Genomic DNA, 19771 nt, shown 5'->3' with positions numbered 1-19771 from the left:
ACTATGAGCAATTTAATTGGATCGGCTAAAGTCGGGGCAGAGACAGGTGATGTTGCAAAGGTGAAAATAGACACAGTGTGGAGAATGAGAATTTAAATAGGTGGCATCTTTCACAACCTCAGGATAGCTTCTGACAATTAACAGCCAAAGTAATATTGTAAAAGCAGTCACTGCTATTCTGTTGAAAAACAAAGGAAGGATATAACTGCCGGTCCAATACCTCACCTATATTGGTATATGACTGTGGAGTCAATGGGAAGGATATAGAATTTCCTGAGGGGTGGTGCAATGGAATAAGTTAATAAAATATATGTTTAAAAGAGGGGAATAAGATTAGGTAGTTTAGGTCACTTTTCACAAGCAAACATCACATTGAAAAAACAAAAACTGAAAGAGAGGGAGAGATAAAAGCTGCTGCAGTCAGTGAAAAGCCTGCTAAAGACCCCATTTAAAGATGGGTTTTGAATTCTGCCTATTCAAAACCTCCGTATTGGCTGGTTGTTGTGTTTCTCTTGAAATAGGGGGAAAGAAGAACTCTTTGTGGTAACCTGGAAGAAGGCACATTTCTTTGGAAAGACACTTAGGTTGCTGATTGAAGGAAAACAGTTTGTGTGTCCAGCAAACAACAAACCTCTCTCTGCACCCTCCAAAGACCTTCCTGACTGGTAACAACTTAAGTTAAGGCACCAGAGCCTGCTTGAATGTAATGAATGTTTAATTCTGCGCACAGTACTGAAAACTGCCTGATACCACTGAACTTGGAGATGTGAACAGTAAATGACTGAACATTGAAAAAGAACTATCTTCTCACATGCACACACTTAGAATTAAGTGACATAATAGTGATAAGTTAAATATTGATCTTATTATTCTATATTAAGAAAATTAAACCAATTTTGTTTAAGTAGTGTCACAGATTACAGAAATGTTTTGTGGAGATAAATTGGTCTGGTTTTTAAGTGTAGGTCACATACAAACACTTTACAACAGATCATATTTAAAATACTGGAGCTCTGTTCATGCTAGAATATCCAGCTCCAGGAGACTTTACAAAAGCTTTGTGGAGTGCCCAAGGGACTTCACTAATGGATTGTTGTTTACAAAAAGGCAACAGATGAAAGAACTCATTGGAGACACAGGCTGTCTGGAGTGGATCTTGATGTTCTAAGAGGGTCATGTGGTTTTGCAAGCAGAGAAAGAAAACACGGGCTTTTTCTCTAAGAGAGGAGAATTCAGTTCTGTAGTTTTACAGTCAGCAGCAGCAGCTGGGATTGGAACAGGACAAGCTGGCAAGCTTGTGGAAAATCCTATTTGGAAGACAGGTTGTGAGTGCTTAGTTCAGCCTGGTCAAAGCCCTTGTAGTTCAAACAAAAGGAGAGGTCTGGCTGCCTAATTTTTCACTTGGAATAAGGGAAACGAAAAAGAACTCTAATGACCAGAAAGAAAGAGGTTATCATCTGGAAAACCCTGATGGGGCAAGTTTCTTCAGCAAGACAATGAAGTGACTGGTTACAAGGAATCAGTGTGGGTGTCCAGCGAACAACAAATCTCTCTCTGAAAACTTGCAAGAACCTTCCTGAGTGGTAACCATTTACTTTTCAAGCACCAAAGCCAGGTGAACTTCATAAATGATAAATTCAGTGCACAGTATAAGAATTTACTGCAACCAGTGAACTTGAAGGAATGAGAAGAGAGATTGGACTGTGAATCAAAATTGCATGAACCACAGGGCTTTGACCAGCCCATCTTACAACTGGCCTTTCCATAAACTTTCCAGCTTTTCCTGTTCCAGTCCCAGCTACTTCTGCTGGCTGTAACACTGTACAAATGATATCTCTCTCACTCTCTCTGAGAGAAAGTCTGTTTGACTCTCTCTGCTTGCAAAACCACATGGCCCTCTTAGAACAGCAAGCTTTCTTCCAGACAGCAACGGCTCTGGCATGCACTTTCATCTGTTGCCTTTTGTAAACAACAATCCATTAGTGAAATCTCTTGAGCACTATTCAAAGTTCTTGCAATAGCTCTGGAACCGATACATCTACCATAGGGCAGAGCTCCAGTAGTTTATATAAGATCTGTTTTAAAGTGTTTGTATGTAACTTACTCTAACAAACCTTTCCCAATTTATCTCCCAAAAACATATGCATATATATCTATATACTCTGTCACACTGTACAAAATAGTTCCACATTTCTATTGGAATATGTCAGGATATTTTGTGTCTCCGAGACTTGCATAGAGTTTAATTTCAGTCTCATTTATACATTGTCTTTTTAACCTTGATTTCTGTTGATAATTTCTATGAAGCAAATTGCATTAAAAGGTGACATCAACAAATTAGAGTTTTATAAATATTAAATAAGTTTGGCCCATTTCATGTTACAGAAAAAAAAAATCAACTATTTCTTTAACAATACACCTTCAATGACATTTAAATTTAGGCCTTCAACCTATATGTGCCCTTCCAGCCCATGCACTCAATTGACCTATATCCCCTGTACATTTTGAATGGTAGGAAGAAACCAGAGCCCCCTTCCCCCTGCCAGAGGAAATCCACAGGGAGAACCTACAAACTCTCTACAGGTGCCACCCATGCTGACTTTTAATATGGAACTAAGTTGTACAGAATGGTTGTTAATGAGTCAGTTCTCTTATGAAATTAATAAATTCACTGCCATTCTCTGCTCAGGCAGCACCATTGATTAATTGCAATTTAATGGTGATAATTTACTTCATCAGGATTTGTGTCAAAAGCTTAATTTCTCAATAAATGCTAAGAACACATAACACCTGTTTTGATTTCTCCTTTTCTCTTTCAATCTTCTATTGAATCCTAAGCCTGGGATTTTGCTGGAAAGAGAATCATGGAGAACAGAGTGAACAAATCTGATAAGTCTCACAGAGTTCTACTGGCACAAACAATTGGCTGCTCTCTCATTCATGTGAGCATCCTTCATATTCCATCATAATTGTGGAACCAGCAGAGTTCTGCACTCGGCATCATTAAAATCGAGCCTGAACTCAGCTGACATGCATGTAAGTAAATTCAAAGACTGGTGAGTAAAGCCAAAATTCTCAACTCATTTTTTTCATCTCTTTCTCTAATGATCTTCAAACCACAGTCTCATTTGAAAGATGTTTATACAGCACTCAAATTGGAATCTATTAGTTTATTTTGTTTACATTCATCAAAGTTAATCTTTGTAATCAAGTATCTGTAGTAAAATCCAGTAACATAACAGAAGAGCATCAATTTGTTCCCCAAGTCCATAAGCTAAATAAATTACGTGTAATCATTTGACAATCCTTGCAAGGGCACTGAAAAGAATCATACGATCATGTCTTAAATATCTTCACTCACATCACTGATGACTACCCATGTCTTTCAACCATTTTATCACTTTATGGAGATCTGGATCTATCAATTCAGATTCATGATGTGGAGCTAACGCCAAGAAATGTGGATTCAAGAGTCAATGGACTCAGCAGAAACCATGTGGATTAAAATTAGTTGTGGAAGGTTTTGCTAACTTCTATTTCATAGCTTGTGATATGTGCTTTTGTTTAGCAACATTGACTATTTTATAGAGATTTTCAAGGAGGTTACCAAAATAATAGTTGAAAGAAATGCTGTGGATGTTGTCTACGTGGACTTTAGTAAGGCCACGTGGGACGTTCATTCAAAAGGTTCAGACACTGTGTATCCATGGAGAGGTTTTAAACTGGATTGGAAATTGGCTGAATGGGAGAAGACAGAGTAGTGGTGGATGATTGCTTCTCAGACCGGAGGCCTGTGACTAGTGATGGGCCTCGGTGATTGGTATTGGGACCATTGTTGTTTGTTGCCTACATCAGTGATTGGGATAATAACGTGAGAAATTTGATCAGCAAGTTTGCCGATGAGACTATGATTGGAGGGGTTGTGGACAATGAGCAAGGCTTTCAAAGCTTGAAGAAGGATCTGGACCAACTAGAAAAATGGGTCAGAATATGGCAGATGAAATTTAATGCAAACAAGTGTGAGGTGTTGCATTTTGGAAGGACAAGCCAAGGTAGAACATACACAGTAAATGGTAGGGCACTGAGGAGTGTGGAGGAGCAGAGAGATCTGGGAATACAGAAACATAATTCCCTGAAAGTGGTGTCGCAGGTAGACGAGATTGTAAAGAAAGCTGTTGGCATATTGGGCTTCTTAAATCAAACTATTGAGTACAGGAGTTGGGATGTTATGGCGAAGTTGTGTAAGACATTGATTAGGCCAAATTTGGAATATCATGTGCTGTTCTGGTCACCTAACTACAGGAAGAATATCAGTAAGATTGAAAGAGTGCAGAGAAGATTTACTAGGATGTTGCCGGGTCTTCAGGAGTTAAGTTACAGGGAAAGATGAAACAGGTTAGATCTTTATTCCTTGGAGCATAGAGGAATGAGGGAAGATAATAAGGGGTAATAGATAAGAGTATATGCAAGTAGGCTCTTTCCACTTAGATTAGAAGAGATAAATATGAGATGACATGGCTTTAGGGTGAAAGGGGAAAGGCTTAGGGGGAACATTAGGGGGAACTTTTTCACTCAGGGAGTGGTGGGAGTGTGGATGGAGCTGCCATCTGACATGGTAAATGTGGATTCGACCTTGAGTTTTAAGAATACATTGGATAGATACATGGATGGGAGAGGTCTGAAGGGTTATGGACTGGGTGCAGGTCAATGGAACTAGTGGAATAATATTTTGGCACATAGAAGGCTGAATGGCCTGTTTTCTGTGCCGTAGTGTTCTATGTTCTGTTACATATTATGATGCATCTACCATATGCTGAAATGGTATGTGACCAACTTATTGTGCATGTGATGGAGATAATCGTGGATTTCAGGAGGACCAGGGACAACCATCCTCCAATACATATCAATAACTCTGTAGTGTAGAAAGTAGAGAGCACCAAGTTCCTTGAATTTCACTTAAATAGTGTCCTATCATTGACACACATCACCTCACTTGTCAGGAAAGTCAAACAGTGACTATACTTCCTGAGAAGACAGAAGCAGGCATGACAACTGGCCACCATCATGTCAATGTTCTATAGGAGCTCTATTAAGAGAGTCCTGGCCAGCTGTATCACCGTGTGGTGCGGTTGTTGAAGAGAAATGGATTAGAGGTTAATCCACAGGAACATAAGAGTAGCAGAGAGGATCACTGGAATCACCCTGCCCCCTCCCATTGACATGATCTACTGGGATCATTGTCTGAAGAGGGCGCGCAAAATCATGGTTGTCCCCTTCTACCCTGCACAGGATCTTTCAACTACTCCTGTCAGGGAAGAGATAAAGGAGTATCAGAGCCAGTACCACCAGACTGAGAAACAGCTTCTTCCCACAGCCAGTGAGAATGCTGAACGATCAAAGGAACTACTCACACCAACAATCTGAGATCCTTATATTTATGGAACTATATTTATTGATTTATTTATAAATATTAATACTTTTCCTGCATACATATAGTTTGTCTCAGTGTGTGTTATGTTTGCGTGTTTTGCACTGAGGACCGGAGAATGCTGTTTCATCGAGTTATACTTGTATAACATCCGGTACCGCACGGATGGCAGTCTCTTCAATCTGAGGCGACTGCAAGCTCACACCAAGACACAAGAGAAACTTGTCCGTGAACTACTCTTTGCAGATGATGCCGCTTTAGTTGCCCATTCAGAGCCAGCTCTTCAGCGCTTGACGTCCTGCTTTGCGGAAACTGCCAAAATGTTTGGCCTGGAAGTCAGCCTGAAGAAAACTGAGGTCCTCCATCAGCCAGCTCCCCACCATGACTACCAGCCCCCCCACATCTCCATCGGGCACACAAAACTCAAAACGGTCAACCAGTTTACCTATCTCGGCTGCACCATTTCATCAGATGCAAGGATCGACAATGAGATAGACAACAGACTCGCCAAGGCAAATAGCGCCTTTGGAAGACTACACAAAAGAGTCTGGAAAAACAACCAACTGAAAAACCTCACAAAGATAAGTGTATACAGAGCCGTTGTCATACCCACACTCCTGTTCGGCTCTGAATCATGGGTCCTCTACCGGCACCACCTACGGCTCCTAGAACGCTTCCACCAGCGTTGTCTCCGCTCCATCCTCAACATCCATTGGAGCGCTCACACCCCTAACGTCGAGGTACTCGAGATGGCAGAGGTCGACAGCATCGAGTCCACGCTGCTGAAGATCCAGCTGCGCTGGATGGGTCACGTCTCCAGAATGGAGGACCATCGCCTTCCCAAGATCGTATTATATGGCGAGCTCTCCACTGGCCACCGTGACAGAGGTGCACCAAAGAAAAGGTACAAGGACTGCCTAAAGAAATCTCTTGGTGCCTGCCACATTGACCACTGCCAGTGGGCTGATAACGCCTCAAACCGTGCATCTTGGCGCCTCACAGTTTGGCGGGCAGCAGCCTCCTTTGAAGAAGACCGCAGAGCCCACCTCACTGACAAAAGGCAAAGGAGGAAAAACCCAACACCCAACCCCAACCAACCAATTTTCCCTTGCAACCGCTGCAATCGTGTCTGCCTGTCCCGCATCGGACTGGTCAGCCACAAACGAGCCTGCAGCTGACGTGGACTTTTTTTACCCCCTCCATAAATCTTCGTCCGCGAAGCCAAGCCAAAGAAAGACTTGTATAGTCAGATGAAAATAAATACAATTTGACACAACCAGCTTAGTTTTAAGTAATATAATACAACACAACAAAATCAACCAGAGCAAAGTTATTTGAAATAGTCATTGGTTTTTGTTCACCTCTTCCACTACTTATTTTTGTATGCTTTTCATTAATTAATGGAACTCTGTTCCATTAATTGCTGCCTTGTTCTCCTTTATCCACCCTCCAAACTCATCCAGTTTGATTCCCATCTTTTTTATCATACAACAATTAACAATTACAGTACGGAAACAGGCCATCTCAGCCCTTCTTGTCCACACCAATTTAAGTGATCTCCTTTAGTCCTATCTACCTGCTCCCTGTCCATAACCCTCCAACCCCCTCACATCCATGGACTCATCCAACCTTCTCTTAAATGACAAAATTGACTCTGCTGCAACCACCTCTTCTGGAAGGTGATTCCACTCAGCCACCACTCTCTGAGTGGAGAAGCTTCCTCTCATATTACTCCTAAACTTTTGCCCCATCCCTTAACTTATGACCCCTCATTCCAATCTCATTTACCCTCAAGGGGGAGAGCCTATTCACATCTACTTTGTCTATCCCTTCATAATTTTATATTATCAAATCCCCCCTTCAACCTTCTACACTCCAATGAATAAAGACACAGTCTACTCAATCTTTCTTTGAATTCTTGGTACTGCAATCCAGGTGACAGTTTAGTAAATCTTCTCTGCACCCTCTCTGCCTTATTGATATCCTTACACCACTTCACCTTGAAATTGAACTTAGCCATCAGTACCCATGTTGAAAGCCATAGGAGATTATATAGTGTATTTATCTTCTCTATTTGGCTTGGCTTCACGGACGAAGATTTATGGAGGGGTAATGTCCACGTCAGCTGCAGGCTCGTTTGTGGCTGACAAGTCCGATGCGAGACAGGTGGACACGGTTGCAGCGGTTGCAAGGGAAAATTGGTTGGTTGGGGTTGGGTGTTGGGTTTTTCCTCCTTTGTCTTTTGTCAGTGAGGTGAGCTCTCCGGTCTTCTTCAAAGGAGGTTGATGCCCACCGAACTGTGTGGCGCCAAGATGCACGGTTTGAGGCGATATCAGCCCACTGGCGGTGGTCAATGTGGCAGGGACCAAGAGGTTTCTTTAGGCAGTCCTTGTACCTCTTCTTTGGTGCATCTCTGTCTCGGTGGCCAGTGGAGAGCTCGCCATATAACACGATCTTGGGAAGGTGATGGTCCTCCATTCTGGAGACGTGACCTACCCAGCGCAGTTTGATCTTCAGCAGCGTGGACTCGATGCTGTCGGCCTCTGCCATCTCGAGTACTTCGATGTTGGAGATGAAGTCGCTCCAATGAATGTTGAGGATGGAGCGGAGACAACGCTGGTGGAAGCGTTCTAGGAGCCATAGGTGATGCCGGTAGAGGACCCATGATTTGGAGCCAAACAGGAGTGTGGATATGACAACGGCTCTGTATACGCTAATCTTTGTGAGGTTTTTCAGTTGGTTGTTTTTCCAGACTCTTTTGTGTAGTCTTCCAAAGGCGCTATTTGCCTTGGCGAGTCTGTTGTCTATCTCGTTGTTGATCCTTGCATTGGATGAAATGGTGCAGCTGAGATAGGTAAACTGGTTGACCGTTTTGAGTTTTGTGTGCCCGATGGAGATGTGGGGGGGCTGGTAGTCATGGTGGGGAGCTGGCTGATGAAGGACCTCAGTTTTCTTCAGGCTGACTTCCAAGCCAAACATTTTGGCAGTTTCCGCAAAACAGGACGTCAAGCGCTGAAGAGCTGGCTCTGAATGGGCAACTAAAGCGGCATCATCTGCAAAGAGTAGTTCACGGACAAGTTGCTTTTGTGTCTTGGTGTGAGCTTGGAGGCGCCTCAGATTGAAGAGACTGCCATCCGTGCGGTACCGGATGTAAACAGCGTTTTCATCATTGAGGTCTTTCATGGATTGTTTCAGCATCATGCTGAAGAAGATTGAAAAGAGGGTTGGTGCGAGAATGCAGCCTTGCTTCACGCCATTGTTAATGGAGAAGGGTTCAGAGAGTTCATTGCTGTATCTGACCCGACCTTGTTGGTTTTCGTGCAGTTGAATAACCATGTTGAGGAACTTTGGAGGGCATCCGAGGTGCTCTAGTATTTGCCAAAGCCCTTTCCTACTCACGGTGTCAAAGGCTTTGGTGAGGTCAACAAAGGTGATGTAGAGTCCTTTGTTTTGTTCTCTGCACTTTTCTTGGAGCTGTCTGAGGGCAAAGAACATGTCAATAGTTCCTCTGTTTGCGCGAAAGCCGCACTGTGATTCTGGGAGAACATTTTCGGCGACACTAGGTATTATTCTATTTCGGAGAATCCTACCGAAGATTTTGCCTGCAATAGAGAGCAGCGTGATTCCCCTGTAGTTTGAGCAGTCTGATTTCTCGCCTTTGTTTTTGTACAGGGTGATGATGATGGCATCACGAAGGTCCTGAGGCAGCTTTCCTTGGTCCCAGCAGAGCTTGAAAAACTCATGCAGTTTGGCATGCAGAGTTTTGCCGCGGCCATAGTGTATTTAACATTATTGAAATTCACTCAATTACATAAAGTATAAATTACTATTCAAAAAAGTATAAAACCCAACCAATTCTAAAATTAAAATCCACATATATAATTTTACAACTTAAACATAAATTTTTTGTGTGTTAACAATCGAATCTATCTCCAGAGCAAATTAACTTCTAGCCATAATGAATGATTTACATTATGTAATTGTATATAACTGGGGTTGAACCGTTACCTCTAAATCCTTGGTATTACTGGTTGAACATGTCAGCATTAAGTGCTGATCAGAATATTGAAAACTACATAGGATTTCATAAATCAATATTTTTGTCCCTACAATTAAAAAGCAGCCAAGCTCCCGACAAGTACACGGTTGAAAAATCAATATTGTTCATATCGTTAGACAAAATGGAATGGGTTCCAAGGCCTACTGTGTCCATGCTAACTATCAAGCAACTATTTCCACAAATCCTGCATTAATCCAGTGTTTATTCTCTACTCATTCCCAACAGCCTCTCCAAGATTCTACCAATCACCTCTAGAAATGGAGCTACTTACATTTAACCTACTAACACTCACATTATGGGGAGATGGGTGGAAATTTTAATTTTTTTAAAAATTTAGATGTACAGCACGGTATCAGGCCCTTTTGGCCCATGAGCCCATGCCACCCAATTATACCCAATTAACCTACAACCCCCGGTACATTTAGAACAGTGGGAGAAAACCCCACGCAGACACAGGGAGAACATACAAACTCTTTACAGACAGCACAGGATTCAAACCCCCCTGGTCCCTGTAGCTGGTGCTGTAAAGGCTTTGCACTAACCGCTACGCTAATCGTGCCAAACTCGAGTATCTGAAGGAAATGCACAATTGCAGGTTTGCAAATTCCACATAGACAGTGCTCAAAGTCAAATTTTAAATTTATGACATATTTTAATTTAGAGATATAGCACAGCCCTTTTGGCCCATGAGCCCATGCTGTCCAAATGCATCCAATGACCTACAACCACTATACGTTTTGAAGGGTTGGAGGAAACTGGAGCACCCGGAGTAAACCCACAGAGACACAGGGAGAACGTAAAAACTCCTTACAGACAGCGTCGGATTCGAACCCTGGTCGCTGGTGCTGTAATATCATTGCACTAACTGTGCTACAGATTGCATCTGGGTTATTGGACCTGCTGGACAGTGGATTTCCCAGTTGCAAGATCATTCAAATTGCCAAACCAAATCATGGCCATTTTTGAGTTCAGCTTCCATCTCAACATCACACAGAAAACCAAAATGTAATATTCCACACTTAGTCATCTTCATTCACATCTCTTCCGGGAAACAAAGGTCACAATCTTGAATGGCTCATAATTTTCCTGGGTGCAATTTACCTCTGTAACCGATGGCAAAGTTCAGAGAGGGTAAAAGTTCTGATTTTGCCAGTTGACAACTTATGACAAAGTTTTTCTGGGCTGTGCAACTGGCTCTGCTTGTGGTAGAGTGTAAACTGCTAGGAATTCACCAATGTTTCTGCAGGGGAATCAGATCTAAAATACCATGCTGGGCATGAATAGCAATTGCACAGCTGTGGAGAAGTAAAGTTACATACATTTGAATTTTGAATGGTGTTATAAATGCTTTCAAACAATTGCCTTTTTGCCTTGTGTTTTTCTATCTCCTCATCTTAAATTTAGAGAGAGCATTTGTTGTCACCTATTAGTTGTCACTATTTCCATTTGTGGGCACAATCCAACAAAAAGCATATTATTTTCAGAAGTAGCCTTGATCCAGCATTCTAAAATGTGTGGGTCCCTTTTATATTCTACTTCCCTATGTTTTCAATTGTATTTTAATTATTTAAAAGTTCTTTAGGTTCCTTGGGTGATTTTAAAATGTTTTATTTATTTATTTCATTCATTCTGCTTCGGAGGAAACAGCGAAGCATGGATATTCTGTCAATGGTCTCCAGAATCATGTAGTGATTAGGGCTTGTTCTCTCCCACCCACGTGTCTCATTATATTCTTTAAGGGTATTTGAGGTTCTTACTTTGGCTCAAGGCTTTCTTACTCAGCTCCACACCAGCCTCGGGCAACTACATGGACCCTATAAATTAGTTAAGTCGATAAAAACAAGCAAGATCATGGTTAGCGCAACTCAATTACAGCACTGATGAGCCGGTCTCGAATCTGACCTATATGGGATTTCCCTGGGTCCTCCCACCATCGCAAAATGCAAGTTCTTGCTGTTAATTGGGTGGCACGGGGCCGTGATTGGCTTCTACCGATGTTGTGAACTTCTGACACCAAATGTGGATTCCGGGTCCACAGGGTGCTTGCACGAAATGACTGACTTCAACTACAGTCTTGGTTGGATCGTTGTTTAATCTGCAGATTGGGTAACTTTCATTCACCGCTACTACTGAAATGCCATTCAGGAGTCAGTGACAAAAGTCCCCGCCGAACAGTTACAATACATTCTTTTTTAATCCTGATCCGTAGCATACTGTATAATATTTCTTTTTCTTTGGCTTGGCTTCGCGGAGAGGGGGTAATATTACACCAATCATAAAACACCTTATCTTTTAATATCCAATAGTTAGTTCCTCATATATACAAAGTCTGTCTAAGTTAGTACACTTGCTGTATAATACTCTACCAACCAGAAGTCCACAGCTTATCAATACTAGTAGCTAGTTTCTCACATATGCGAAGTCTCAGGGTACTAATCAGTGCGGGTGCATATCAACAAGTGCTCTGTTGTTCTCTCAGATGCTGCTGCGACCTTCATTGCTCTGACATATTTTGTGTCAGCTTTTTGCTCATTTATTTCTTCTGCTGTTTTCCCATCATGTTGCAAATCTCGACTACACTATGCTAGCCCCTCGTTCTACCTACAGTTTAGCCAACTTCCTCACTGAGCTGGTCAGAATCCGTAAATTCAGGCCTATGTTTTAGTCTTCAGGAATCTGTTATTCAGATTCAACTTCAAATTCTTTCCCCCCGTGTTAACAATTCTCACTTGCTTATTTCGAAGAAAAATCTCCAGTTCACACACGACACCTGGTGTGGAAACACTTAAAGAAAATGTATTGAAACATTTTCTTTGGCGCTAACACCTGTTACAGATAATGAATGAATTGTTTCATTAGGTGTAGAAATGTGCTTTTCAAGTGTAATCAGAATGTATTTCCAAACGTGTGAGGAGTGAAAGCCTACGAAGATCAAGTTGCCCCCCGCCCCCAACAGAACATTATTCCTGGCAAACACATTGATTGCAGATTGCTCCTAGTGATAGAATATGTAATGATTATTCACAGTAAATGTGCATCTTTTTTACATCTTTGATTACATCTCAAAATTACACATGTACTAGATGATGTTGCTCAGATGTGGCTCCATTTATTCTGTATCCAACAAACTATGCAGCTGGCCCAATTAACACCCACAGTAATTTTCCACAAGGGCCCAGCGATCTGCTGCTAATCATACACTGTTACAGATCCCTTTCATTAAAATATAAGGAAGATAATATTTTAAGCATGCTAACAAAATTGCAAACTTTATTTGAAATAATTTCTCTTAGAAATAAATTCTATGACTTTTGTGCTCCAGGGGAAGCTCAGTATGTATTCAAACTCTCGATCTGGCATGTTCAGACATAAAATCACAGAGCTAGCTAATGAGCATTCAATTATTGTAAACCATAATTAAAATGCATCGACTTTTCAAAATGTTAGTTAATATTAAATAAGCTATCATATATACATCTAAATGTAGTCATCTGACTTCAACAGATGTTTGTTTAGTCTGCATTTAATGTTTTATTATGTTTCAGGATCATGCAATTCTAAATCTGACAAATAAAGTCTTTGAGATGCTCAAAAATTATTTATTTCCTGCAACTATAATGTATTTCCACTCAACATTCCAAATTTAATGAGTTGGATTAAATGCCATACATCAGTACTTCTGTTTGCATTTAAATCCTTTTAACTTGGAGATGCATCGAGCATCTCTTTTCCCCTTTGTACTTGCTTTCTCTCACTCTAAGTTCAAGGAAGGTACTTCTCAACCTGTATCATTTACTTTAATTCACACCTTTTGATTCAATCACCTGTGGAGATTGCCTTCACCCTTACACAAAAATGTGCTGGTTTTCCATTCGCTTCTTAGCTTTCAGCAATACCTTCCACAATGGGTTTTACCCTGGAAGTTTGGCTCGGATGGAAAATAAAATGTGTTCCATTAAAGAGCCAAATCTTGCTTCACTGTTTACCCTTTCTTAGAATATCTTTTTTTTACTTATCATCCACTCCGCCAATTGTGCCTGTTTACTCAGTGGAACATTGGAACATTCAAGACAGACAAAAGGCCGGTCAACCCACCCATCAGCTTAACATTTCACCACCACAAGTCTGCCATCACAGAATCCAGCTGCATTTGGAAGTAAATGACTCAATTACTTCACCTAACAGGTGCTTCAAGCCCCTTTTCTGCTTTCAAGGAACAATTTCCTTATTCATAATTTATTATTTTGTTTCCAGGTGCTAATCTTTCACCTGGTTTCATATTTTTAAATTATCTATATCAATGGTTCTCAACTTACTTTTTTCCCCACTTACATCCCACTTTAAATAATCCCTATGCCATCGGTACTCTGTGATTAGAACGGGATTGCTTAAGGTGGGATGTGAGAGGGAAAGGAAGGTCGAGAACCACTGCTCAAGACCGAATTGTTCCTGAAATATTTTGCTTGAGAAAAATTGTCACCAGTCATGGCCACTGGAATCACAGTGGACATGATCAAATAACCAGGCAAGGGATTTTTTTGAGTGAATCAAATGGATTTATTCTTCAGAACCTGAATCACCCACCCGATACCCGTTGATACCACATAGCTAGTCATGAAATGCAGTGTTTTGTGGCAACATCACAGTGCAAACATTCATATTATAACCATCTTACAACATTACTATAAAAATGCTGAGTTGATTCTCCTGCCAATCATTGAGAAATAGCTTTGTGGGATTATTTATACCTATTTGAGAAGTTATTTAAGGTAACTGTAATATCTTACCAGAAGTATAGCATCTCTCTTCGAGTTGCACATCAAGAGTGCCTTTGGTTTATTGATTCTTCCAATCAATGGAAGAATACAAAGATGCATGTGCAATTTTAAGTGTGTAAGTATTTTTGCAACTTGTCATCAACTTTTTTCAGTCCTAAGAATTCACTCTTCTTTTCCTGCCTTTTGGCTTTGCAGTTGGCTCCTTAGTCTTGACTAAGGAAAACAATCGCATGATTATCATTGCATTCTTTATCATTGTTGTGCCCCAGTATGTTTTTCTGCACGACCACACTCTAAGAAATATACAATATGAGCTGTTGCAAGCATTTCATCGTGCCTGTGACATAAATGTCACGTGATCTTGGTCCATGGATAATAATTGTTCCTTTCCTGTCCCTTTATAAATTCATGCTGTCTCTTACAGTATTGCCATATCAAATTTGAAGAAGAAATTTGTAGATCAAAGAAGCTTGAAAGAAAGGAAACACAAGGATGATGGCTGGCACTATAACTGCTTCCCCCTGGGGCCCCGAGTCCATTTAAGGAAAGGCTTTGTTTTCTTTTCACCTCGTGTAACATAAATATAATTTTTTTATGCAGTCGGCAGCAGAGAAGTATAGAAGAAACCAAAACTTGACGGCTTCACAGGGAAAGGGGGCTCATAAACTTTGAGAAGAGTCCTAGGGGGCCCATAGCCTATAAAAGATTGAGAATAGCTGCCTTAAATTACTGACCATTTCTAGTGTCTTAATGAGTGAATAAGAGAGGTACTGAGACAAACGTTCTTTCCTAAATGACCCATAATTATCCATAGAGCAGGCACCTTCATTGAAGCTTTTCTTGGTTCAGTGCTGAATTTCAAAATGGAAATTACACATTTATGAACAATGATAACCTTTGGCTTTTTCAGTCAATAAGTTTTCGTGCTTTATATACCATGTAATGATGTCTCTTAGTCATGTTACACTCAGTAGCTATTTATTGCTCAATAGTTATTTCTAAGTAATCATTCAAATAATAACTGCTGCCCAAAGCTCCACTGACTTAAAATTACATTTTATAAAATTAGTAACTAATGCATTAAAGGAACATTAACTCCCTTCGCTCAGATTAATTCATGAAGAACAGAAGTTAAAATTCACTGGTCTGCTGACTGTACCTACTGCCTCAAGAATTAATTGATTGTAAATGAATTTTATCCAAAATTCCACTCCTTTGGTGGCAAATCATTTTAATTGAGATGTGATCCAAATGCACTGACGATGTATTCCTCAGACTAAAGAAATGGACCACAAAAAGTAACTGATGGCTTTATCTTTTGCAGAATAAATATCTATATTGACATCTTGGTGACTTTCTTTCTTCATCTCAAGACATACTGTAAAAAAATATTTCAAACATAACTGTCCAAGTCAAACTTAACATGTTGCCTTCAAAGTTGTTTTGCGATGAATATTGAACATTGTAACCCTGTTTTATTATAATCTCCATGCTTAAAGGTTGTGGATTCAAGTACATGCAAGAGACCTAAGCATTAAAGTGTAGACCAGCTCTCGATGCCCGACTCTAAGAGTGGTACGTTGTCAGAGATAGTGAGATATTAAATAAATTCCTTACAACTTCTCAAACGATTATAAATAATCCAACAAATTGATTGCTCAGTGATTGGCAGCATTCTGGCCAACATCAATCATTCCCTCCAAACAGATCATCTTGCTGATATCAAGTTGTAGTTCATGGCAACTTGTTTCATGCATAACAGTTGCTGGATTTCTTCTTCATTTTGAATATTTTTATTCAGTTTTATCAGTAAATTGTACATAGGTAATAAATAAAAGTAATTATCCAAAGTAAAGCTAACTATTACATATGGCTACAAATAGCTTATGATACATTAAAAAAAAGTTAAAATTATGCTAATAATCTTACCCCTCTCTTGTGAAGTTATTCATTAATTATATGTTGCAATATTGTAAGAAGGAAAAACTAAACAACAAAACAGGACCTAATAATCATAATTTATGAAAATAATTTAAAAAAGGACCCCATAATCTTACAAGATTAAAATTTATTTCATTAGGAGAGCATTTATTTTTTTCCCCAAAGTCAGGCATGTCATCACATCTGATCACCATTGAATAAGAGTAGGAGGGACAACATCTTTGAGCAATGGGGAGAGCAAAGGCAACTCCATGGGATTGTAGCCCAGACACATTCAACTCAACTGGCTTACTCATTCCAAACAGGGCAAGAAAATTAATATTAAGAACTAAAGACAAGGTACAAAAAATATTTTTCCAATAAGTGGAAAGAGAATGACATGACCAAAACATGAAACATTGTACCTCCTCCAATCTGTCACATTTTGAAGAAATATTTGAATAAAATTTAGCCAGTTAAACTTTGGAGAAGTAAGCTCTATGTACAACTTTAAATTGTAATAATGAGTGCTGGGCACATACAGAAGATGAATTTACCAATTTCAAAATAGAATCCCATGTAGGATCAAAAAATAATTGTTGAAAATCTTGCTCCCTTAATTTCCTAGTCTTGTCGAGGGAATTACCACCAGACAATAATAATGAATCAAAGAGCTAATAGCAACTTGTTTTAATGATTCGGTTTAAAATTATAAATCATCTCTATCAAGTTGCTGGATTTCTAAGAATGCAACAGCACTTTTGAGATGATTTGAAAGGTGCCTTGTAAATCAAAATCAGGTTTATGTCATGAACAGGTGTCACAATATTTGTTCTTTTTGTTGCAGCGTTATTGTGCATTACAAGTGCAAAAACTGCTACAAATTACAATTCCATAAATGCACTATTTATTTTCTTTTGCACTAATTTATTAATTTTTAAATAGCACCTTTCATGTACTAAATGTAAAGACTTAAATATGCCATATCATTAGTAATGAAATATGCATTTACATCTCATTATCTTTATTTTCTTTTGCACTAATTTATTAATTTTTAAAGATAATGAGATGTAAATGCATATTTCATTACTAATGATATGGCATATTTAAGTCTTTACATTTAGTACATGACTTGCATTCAGGTCACCATGAAGCGAACAGAGTAATACAAGGTTGCTACTTAACAGCTAAGTACACATTTGGGCTTAATTAAATGGAAGCTGGAAAGGCTTCATGCCTACTGTAAGAAAGAGCTTTACATCTGATTGTGGGGGGGGTTAGTGAGTCACCTGATATTTGGGCTTTAAGCCCGCGTTGCACTGACTTGTCTGGTAATTGATCATCATGTCGGGCCTTAAGCCTTGGCTGAGGTGTTCCGCACATCATGCATGTCAATGGTATTAATACATGTTATCTGACGAGCAAACATCTTTAAGGTGATGTCTGCAGTAGGGGCCAAATACTGGATTATATAATTCTCAGTTCTACAGGCTTTATGCCTGTCATTCACACCTACGAAGTGAGCTTTATGTCTGCAGCTCAAAGTTACATAGAAATTTGTGGTGTTTTTTGGAAGGGTTGAGATGAAAAATGGTTTCTAGTTCTTATTTTTAAGAGGTTGGATGTGTACATGGATATGAATGGAGGGTGGAGAGTTATGGGCAAAGGGTGGGAGGGGGAACTAGTGGAGCTGTTCAAGTGAACCGGCGCGGGCTCTAAGGGCCGATATGACCTGTTTCTGCGCTGTAAACTGTTATATGGTTATATGTTATTGTACAGAAATTTCTGGTGTGGCTTTAGCCCAACACACACCAAGCCACATAAAATGAGAATCTGGTTCTCTGGTCTGGTGTAACATAATTATTGAAGAAGGATCACTTTCAATTATGAGCTTCACATGGACTCAGTGCTAAAAAGAGGCATTTCTAGTGTTTGCAACTTCAGGTGCCAGTCAAGTTGCAATACAGTAAATGATCAGATTGTGTGATTTAGGTCTTGGCTGCAGTTATCTCTCCTTTATATTCCATTCTATCCTTCATATATATTTCTCTTTCTGTGCAAGGATAATTAATGTCTAATATTTAGTTGGTGTATATTGCACATGTGTTTGGCTGCAACATATTGTATGTTTATGACTATAAACTCATTATCATTATTATTAGTGTCATGAACTCCCCTGAACTTCATTGCATCCTGCGATGGAAACTTTTTCATCCTATAGCCACGTGTTATGTCATTAATACGGATGAGACATATTGGGGATATTATGCATTGTGTTGCGGCATTAGTCATGGAAGTAGCAGCAGACAATTTCCTAGTTTAAGGTTAACCTGCGTGTCAGAAGCACGTGGGAGAGGGGTAATTTCACACGATGGGTAATTTGGTCATCTCTTTTAGCTACTTGACTTGAAAGGAACCATTTTCTATCATTCATCTTGATATTTTTTGAAAAATTTAAATTATTTTATTAAAAGTATCTGAACTATGTCTAGTCCAGTGGAAAAACCAGATGTTAAGTTGCCATCTGTGCCAAGTGTTGTGAAGCATCAAGAGCCATATTGTAGATAACAATGTTCCATTCATTGGGTCTATGTCATGCTAATTACCCTTGACAGGCCACACTAAGGCAGTGGCCCATGTGCAATAAGCTTGTACAGAGACAAAGTAATACAACGTGGTAATTTTTGGTAAATGCAAAATATACCTCAATGTCTTTTTTAATGATCTCGAGCAATTTGACTGAACTATAAAAGGAGAATTTTAAGGCAGATATTCTAAACCTGGCTCAGAGGTAGGTATCACTGAGCACCTTAAAGGCATATAGGAAGTGAGAGGGGCAGGGTGTTTTCCAATGAGAGTTTGTTAATTTTGAGTCGACCGTAGGCTTCAGTGATTCCATAAATAAGTCTAATTTATAGTCTAATCAAGAGATTAGAACTCAAGAGAAAGGGAAAGGCACAAGTATTGAAAAAGCAAAGGAGAATTTTAAAATCAGACCATTGCTGAATCAAACCCAGTGTAGTTTGCCAAATACATTGGGGTTACGTGAATGAGGGCATGGGCAGCAAAACTGGATGAACATAGAACACTACAGCACAATGCTGTGCCTCAATGTTGGCCTGACTCATATATTCCTTAAAAAAATTACTAAACCTTCTATTTTTCTTACATCCATGTGCCTGTGAGTCTCTTAAATGCTGTTTCAGGCTCCACCACCACCCCTGGCAAGGAATTCCAGACCTCCACAACTCTCTGTGTGTTTAAAAAAAAAAACAAAAAAAAAACTTACCCCTGATTTCTCCCCTAAACTTCCCTCCCTTCACTTTGTATAGATGTCCTCTGGTGTTTGCTATTCCTGCCCTGAGAAACAGGCACTATCTATGCCCCTCATAATCATGTAGACATCTATGAAGTCTCCTCTCATCCTTCTACAAGTTCCAGCTCTGATAACCTTGCCTCACAAGACTTATTTTCCAATCCAGGCAACATCCTGGTAAAATTTCCTCTGCACCCTCTCCTTACCTTCCACATCTATCCTCTAATGAGGTGACCAGAACTGAACACGATACTCCAAACTTGGTCTCA

The sequence above is a fragment of the Narcine bancroftii genome, chromosome 7 (assembly GCF_036971445.1).
Source record: "Narcine bancroftii isolate sNarBan1 chromosome 7, sNarBan1.hap1, whole genome shotgun sequence".
Lineage (NCBI taxonomy): Eukaryota > Metazoa > Chordata > Chondrichthyes > Torpediniformes > Narcinidae > Narcine > Narcine bancroftii.
This window is presented reverse-complemented; position numbering follows the sequence as displayed.